We start from the raw sequence: 7,877 nt of genomic DNA on the forward strand, positions 1-7,877 counted from the left end.
GACTCACACACAATGATGACATTCTGCCCCTCAATGTTGTTTTCCTGTACCCAGGATACTGTCTGCACCATCTCCCTGACCTTCCTTTACCATAAACTCAGACAGGCTGATTTGTCAGGTAGATTGTAAAATAACAGCGAGCAGAGACTGGCAAGAATGTAAACCGTAATGTATATTCTACCTGTTATACAAAAAACAATATCATAGCGCCTGTCACCAATATATATTTTTTAAATATATTCTTCAGATTTTTTTAACATATAAAAAATAAATTTCCACATATATTTACATATATTTGTATATGCATTCCAAAAATGTAGATTTGTATTTTTAAAGACCTACAGTATATTTGAAATGTATTTTTAAAAATATTTTTCATGTATTTTGTAATAAAAAACGCATTTCAACATGCAGTATAATATATTTATTGAAATATATTTAGAAATATATTGAATATGGCCAAAATTGTAGCATTTCAAATATATGGCAATATATTTGGGAAGAATATTTTAAAAATATATTTCAAATATATTTTCTTCCATATGGGTTGAACCAGGATAAAACCAATACAGACAGTGGAAATACAGAGGGGGACTGGCAGGTACCCAGTGGACCCATGTACAAAGTGTAAAACCAACACTTTGTACATGGGTCCACTGGGTAATGAATAAGCGCTGTCTTTAGCTTGAAACACGTTTACCTGCCAGTCCCCCACTGTATTTCCACTGTCTGTATTGGTTTTATCAATACACAGTCAACCACCCCCTCCTCCTCAAAAAATTACACTCCCTCGGCCTCAGAGATTCTGCTCTCTCCTGGCTCTCATCCTACCTGTCACAATGCTCTTTCAGTGTTACTTATAATGCTACCACCTCCCCCTCACTCCCCCTGTGTGTTGGGGTCCCTCAAGGCTCCGTCCTCGGGCCCCTTCTCTTCTCCATCTACACCTCCTCCCTTGGCCAACTCATACACTCTCACGGCTTCAACTACCACCTATATGCCGACGACACACAAATCTATCTCTCAACCCCCCACCTCACCCCCTCGGTCTCTGCCCGAATCACACACCTACTGAGCGACATATCAGACTGGATGTCGCTCCACTTCCTTAAACTGAACCTCTCCAAAACCGAGTTTCTTGTCTTCCCCCCAGCCCGGACACCACCCCCCATTGACTTCTCTATCACATCAAACAACACTACCATCAAACCCGCCCCACAGGCCAGAGTACTTGGTGTCATTCTGGACTCCAACCTATCCTTCCAGCCCCAAGTCCAATCTTTAACAAACTCATGCAGACTCCACCTCCGCAACATCGCCAAAATCCGCACGTTCCTAACCCCAGAAACCACTAAACAGCTCATCCACTCCCTCATCATATCATGACTGGACTACTGCAACTCCCTCCTCGCTGGCCTTCCTCGCCGCTGGCTATCCCCGCTTCAGTCGATCCTGAATACGGCTGCCATACTCATTCACCTTTCCAACCGCTCCATTTCCGCCACCCCCCTCTGCCAATCCCTCCACTGGCTTCCGATTGCGCAACGGATCAAATTCAAAATCCTAACACTGACGTACGAAGCTGTCCACCATACTGCCCCGAACTACATCACCGACCTAATATCCAAGTACCGCCCAGCACGCACACTCCGCTCCTCACAAGACCTCCTTCTCTCTAGTTCCCTGGTCTCCTCCTCCCAAGCCCGCCTCCAGGACTTCTTCAGGGTGTCACCCATCCTCTGGAACTCCTTGCCCCAACTCATCAGATTATCACCTACTCTCTCCTTTAGGCGCACCCTGAAAACCCATCTCTTCAGGGAAGCCTACCCCACCCCCTGCTAACTTGCCGACCTCCTCCTCTCTTCCTACCACTCCATCCCCCACAGCTATCTCCTCCTGTGCCACCATCCCTTCCCTCCTAGATTGTAAGCTCGAAACAGCAGGGCCCTCAATCCCCTCATGTTTTGCATTGTATTGGTATTGTTCTGTCCCCCTTTGTAATGTACAGTGCTGAGCGAACTATTGGTGCTTTATAAATACTGTATAATAATAATAATTATCATGGTTCAGGTCGATTGTTTGGAGTGCTCATCTATACAGCACACAAGCTTGGCTAGCACCTACAGGTGGAGTTGTGCTTGGAGATTGGGAGTCTCTCTTTCTTGAGCAACGGTATACATATATTACTTGTCTATAGGTTTGGGTGAAAACAGAAAAGGTCACTGCCTTTTAATAGGTAGGCTAGCAAGAGACAAATGTATGTGCATCCATCTGCATTAGAGGATCAGTAGGTGAGAATATGTGTGGAAGATTGGTGGCAATACCCCAAGTGTCTCTACAGATCTAATCAGGAAATATACACATCTTGGGGACTCTCCCATCTTGTACACTTCAGGCTAATGTGAATGGATTTATATGGAAGAGTGATCAACAATGATCAAAGAAGGTGAAGATGTGTAGGGAAATTACAGATATTCATTCCTGACCACCACATCGCCCACCACATTGTAACAGTACCAGCGATTTGAAATCTGTTCTCCATTTTGTATATAAAACTGGTTGCTCTTCTGTAGATATTGGTAAATAAGTCTGGAAAAAAAGAAGACAGGTTATAGGATAGGGCCTATTACAAACAGGTAAGAAACTCTAAAGAAACCATTACTAGCATTGAGTAGGTTAGCGTAGTTTAGTGCAGACCCTACCCTAAAAGAGTCTAACTTGTTGTGGTGGGCAGGCTTGCAGTCTTTAGTTAAAAATATCAAAACTGAAGAAAGAATCAATTCTTACATAGTTACATAGTCTGGCTGCAAATAGACAAAAGTCCATCCAGTTCAACCGTGAAAAAAAAAAAAAAGAGCTACAATCCTACACCCACAGTTGATTCAGAGAAAGGCAAAAAAACCCAGCAAAGCATGATCTAATTTGCTCCTGCAGGGGAAGAAAATTCCTTCCTAATCAACCAAAAGGCAATCGGATATTCCCTGGATCAACTTTACCTATAAATGTTAGTATCCAGTTATATTATGTGTATCTAAGAAAGAATCCAGGCCTTTTTTAAAGCAATCTACTGAGCTGGCCATAACCAACTCTTGAGGAAGTTTATTCAACGTTTTTACAGCTCTTACTGTGAAGAAACCTTTCCGTATTTGGAGATTAAATCTGACCTCAGGGTGAATAACTCTACACTGAGTTCACTATATGAACCACTGATGTATTTATACATGTTGATCATATCCCCCCTTACTCTTCTCTTCTCAAGAGAGAATAAATTCAGTTCCTCTAATCTTTCCTCATAGCTGAGCTCCTCCATGCCTCTTATCAGTTTGGTTGCCCTTCTCTGTACTTTCTCCAGTTCCCCAATGTTCTTTTTGTGAATTGGTGCCCAAAGGTGAAGTTCATATTCCAGATGAGGTCTTACTAATGAGTCGTACAGGGGTAATATGATATCTCTCTCTCTGGAGTCTATACCTCTTTTAATACAAGAGAGGATTTTGCTCGCTTTAGAAACCGCAGCTTGGCATTGCATGCCATTATTAAGCTTGTGATCTACCAGAACTCCCAGATCCTTCTCCACCATTGATTCCCCCAGTTGTACCCCCCCCCCCCCAGTATGTATGATGCATGCATATTCTTAGCCCCCAAGTGCAGAACTTTACATCAACATTAAACCTCATTTGCCACATAGTTGCCCAATTAAACAGTGCATTGAGGTTGGCTTGTAAGTTGGAGACATCCTGTAAGGACATTATTCCTCTGCACAGCTTGGTGTCATCTGCAAAGACTGAAACTGGATTTTTAATCCCAGACCCTATATTGTTTATAAATTTACTAAAAAGTAAGCGTTCCAACACTGAAGCTTGGGGTACACCACTGACAACCCTAGACCATTCAGTGTATGAATCATTAACCACTACTCTCTGAATTCGGTTCTTTAGGATATTTTAGCCAGTTTTCTATCCATTACATACAGATTTTTCCAAGCCTGTAGACTTTTATCTTACACATTAGCCGTGTGTGGGGAACTTTGCGAAACGCTTTTGCAAAATCCAAGTATACCACATCCACCGCCACCCCTTTGTCCAACGTTTTGCTCACCTCCTCATAAAAAGAAATCAGATTTGTTTGACAACTTCTGTCTTTCATGAATCCATCCTGTCTGTTGCTTAAAATATTTTTTTCCAGCAAGAACTCATCTATGTGGTCTTTTATTAAACTCTCCAGTATCTTCCCAACTATAAAAGTTAAACTAACAGGTCTATAATTACTTTTTGACCCCTTTTTAAATATTGGCACCACATTGGCCTTACTCCAATCCAGTAGTACTATGCCAGTTATTAAAGTGTCCCTAAAAATTAGAAACAATGGCTTTGCAATGACAGAGCTCAATTCTTTAAGGACCCGTGGGTGCATGCCATCCGGTCCAGGTGCTTTATTCACCTTTATACTGTCTAAATGTTTTTGGATTATATCAATTGTGAGCCAATGTGGATCATCTGGAGCTGTGTCAATACCATGCCCATTATGGACAAGAGCTCCCTCATGCTCCTTTGTATACACAGAGCTGAAGAAGGTATTTAATAAATTTGCCTTCTCTTTGTCCCCAGTCACCCACTCCTAGATTATTTTGTAAAGGGCCTACATGCTTGGACCAGACCTTTTTACTATTAATATATTTGAAGAATTTTTGGGGGGTTGGTCCTGCTATCTTTTGCAATCTGTTGTTTGTTTTCAATTTTTGTGGCCTTTATTTCCTTTTTGCATATTCTGTTATATTCTTTGTAATGTTGAAATGATGATAGTGTTCCTTCATTTTTATATTGAATAAAAGCTCTTTTCGTATTATTTATAGCCTTTTTAACTTTGGCCGTAAGCCACATACGTTTGATTTTTAGCCTTTCAAACGTGTTGCCTATGGGAATATATTTTGCAATGTGTTCATATGCAGTTTTTTTGAAGAACTCCCATTTCTGTGTTGTGTTCATCAATGCCAATATTCCTTCCCAGTCTAAGTCTTGGAGAGCAGCTCTCAGCCTTGGAAAATTAGCTCTCTTGAAATTGAGCGTTTTTATTTTTCCCGTATGTGCTTGCTGTTTACTGCTAACAATAAATGAAATCATGTTATGGTCACTGCTACCCAGATGTTCTTTTATATGGACATTTGTAATAAGCTCTGCATGGTTTGAGATTACCAGGTCCAGCAGAGCATAATTCCTAGTAGGGGCCTCTATGAACTGTACCATAAAATTGTCCTGTAGTAGGTTTAAAAATGTTTTCCCTTTAACTGTTCCTGCAGTACCATTACTCCAATCAATTTCCGGGTAGTTAAAATCCCCCATTATTATCACTGTCCCAGCCCTTGCAGCCCTTTTGATCTGTGCAAGGAGCTGAGTTTCCACCTCCTCATTAACACTGGGAGGCTTATAACAAACTCCAATGATTACCTTTGTAGTGTGCACCCCCATGTGCAGTTCCACCCATAATATTTCATCCTCATCAAACTCTCTAATAGTCCAAAATTGTCTTCAATCAAATTTACTAAGGCCATACATAGCTTTAAAAGCCATCTAGTGGCCAAAATTAGTCAATGGTACTACTCATTCACCTTCCTAGTGGTAATCACAAGTGTGACTCGGTATTAATTTACAGTACCAAAAGAGGTAACCCCAAGCCACACTCGGGATTACACTGTAGTCCTTGTCCTGCGATCCCCCAATCCTTACATTGTCCTGTGATCCCCCGATCCTTACCTTGTCCTGTGATCCCGATGTCCTCCCACTGTGTCCTCCGGCCGATGCCGGCATCTGTCTTCCGGGTTCTCTTCCCTGCGAACATCGGATTACATTACTATATCAAACCATTTCACCTAAATTTTGTCCCTAATGCTTTGCCCAGTGCCCTGCCTGCACTTTTACCTTTCTTTCTGCCTGGAAACTAGAACGTCCATGGCATCCAAAAAGCGTCCCTTTAGGTCAAAAGCGGTTTTAGACCAGCTAGAAAACAGCGATAGTGAATTAGAATCACTTGCAGAATTGAACAATAGTGATTCGTGTTAAAATTCGTCATCAGACACTCAAAGTGATGACAGCAATGATTTTGCGACTGAGCTCAGTGATGTGTGAACTTGGTGCTCTATTTCAAATTTAACTGTTTTTGGTTTGATTACATTATTGAATTAAATTTGTTATATTATTTTTTATAATTTATGATTTTGTGTTTCAAACTTTATCATACCCAGGATGTTTACTAGATTCTTGTTTGGACAGATTTAAGTGAGGTATTCCTAAGAACAGGCCTACAATATAAAGTAAACAAATTTCCATGCAAAACAACATACTGCTTTGACATTCAAAAATATTGACATAAGTAGACCGCCAGGAAAGTTAATTCCAAAAAAAAGTATTGTACATTTAAATCAAGATCATATTATATAAAACATATAATTAAAAAAAAATAAATCTACCTAAAAACATCAATAAATTAATGTAAATAATTATATTTAACTATGAATCTTGACATAAAATGACAATAATAAGACTGATTCAATCAATAATCATCCAATTATAATCTAAAGGAAAGGAGATACAAGAAGGTGGAAACAGATAACAAAAAAAGAAAACAGGGACTAAATCTCTGATGTAATAACCTAAGCGTCACTAATAAAGGCATTAATGTCCCAATCCACATTTAACCCGTGTGGTACATAACATTCCACATTATGGATCCATTTAGTTTCGAGTTTTGATATTTCTCTCCTAGTGGTACTGCCTTGCCAATGTGGGACGAATTTCTTAATCCCTAGGAAGAGAGTGCCACTAGGGTCCTTGTTGTGGGTAGTAGCATAGTGTCTAGAGACACTGTCCCTTAAAGCCTCTCAATATTTCCTAGATGTTCCCCCAATCTAACTTGGAGGGAACGAGTGGTCCTTCCAATGTACTATAGGCCACAAGGACATTGCAGAAGATAGACCACATTAGAAGTGGTGCATGTGATAAAGGGCTTAATAGGATGGTTTCTAGAGGTGGCAGTTGACACAAAAGACTTAACACTTCTTTGTGAACAGATATTAATCAGGCACTGTACATTTCTTACATTTATAAAAGCCTGTAAGTTCCTGAAAGAAAGTTGCTCGCCTAGGGGTATCATATATATTTGGGGTAATCATATTACATATACATGGAATACCTTGAAAAATAACCTGTGCTTTGGATGGCAAAATTGGTCCTAATCTATCATTGCACAAAATATGCCAATGTTTTGCTAAAATTATTTTAATGGAATAATGTTGAGCTGAATATGAGGTGAAAAAAGAATAAGAAAATTTGTTACCTTTCTGTGTGTAGACTTTTCCTTTAACAAATCATCCCTATTTAAATCTCTAACTAGATCTTATATCAGCATCTAAACCTTCAGTTCTATAGCCTTTTTCAACAAATCGATTCTTTAAAATTTCTACCTGTAAAGAGTAATCACTAATGTTGGTACAATTCCTCTTAATTCGTAAAAATTGGTTTTGCTGGATAGACTTGAGCCAAGGCTTATAATGGCAGCTATCGGAATGTAAGCATTACGATCGGTAGACTTAAAAAAGGTGGATGTGATGAAACCATCATCCTTCCTAGTAATTTTTAGGTCTAAAAAGTGTATCTCGGTTTGATTAGCCTCATAATATAACTTATTTCCCCTTTCATTCATATTTAGGGAAAGCATAAAATCTTTTAAGGATTCCAAGGATCCAACCCATGGGAGGACGATGTTGTCGATGTACCTAGCCCACAAAACCAATTGTTGAGGGCATCTCACGTCGACAACATCCTCCTCCCACCTGGCCATAAACAAATTAGCCAGACTGAGGGCATATTTAGTCCCCATAGCCACTC

This window comes from Staurois parvus, unplaced genomic scaffold, assembly GCF_062004578.1.
Source record: "Staurois parvus isolate SC_StPar_1 unplaced genomic scaffold, SC_StPar_1.0 ptg000118l, whole genome shotgun sequence".
Lineage (NCBI taxonomy): Eukaryota > Metazoa > Chordata > Amphibia > Anura > Ranidae > Staurois > Staurois parvus.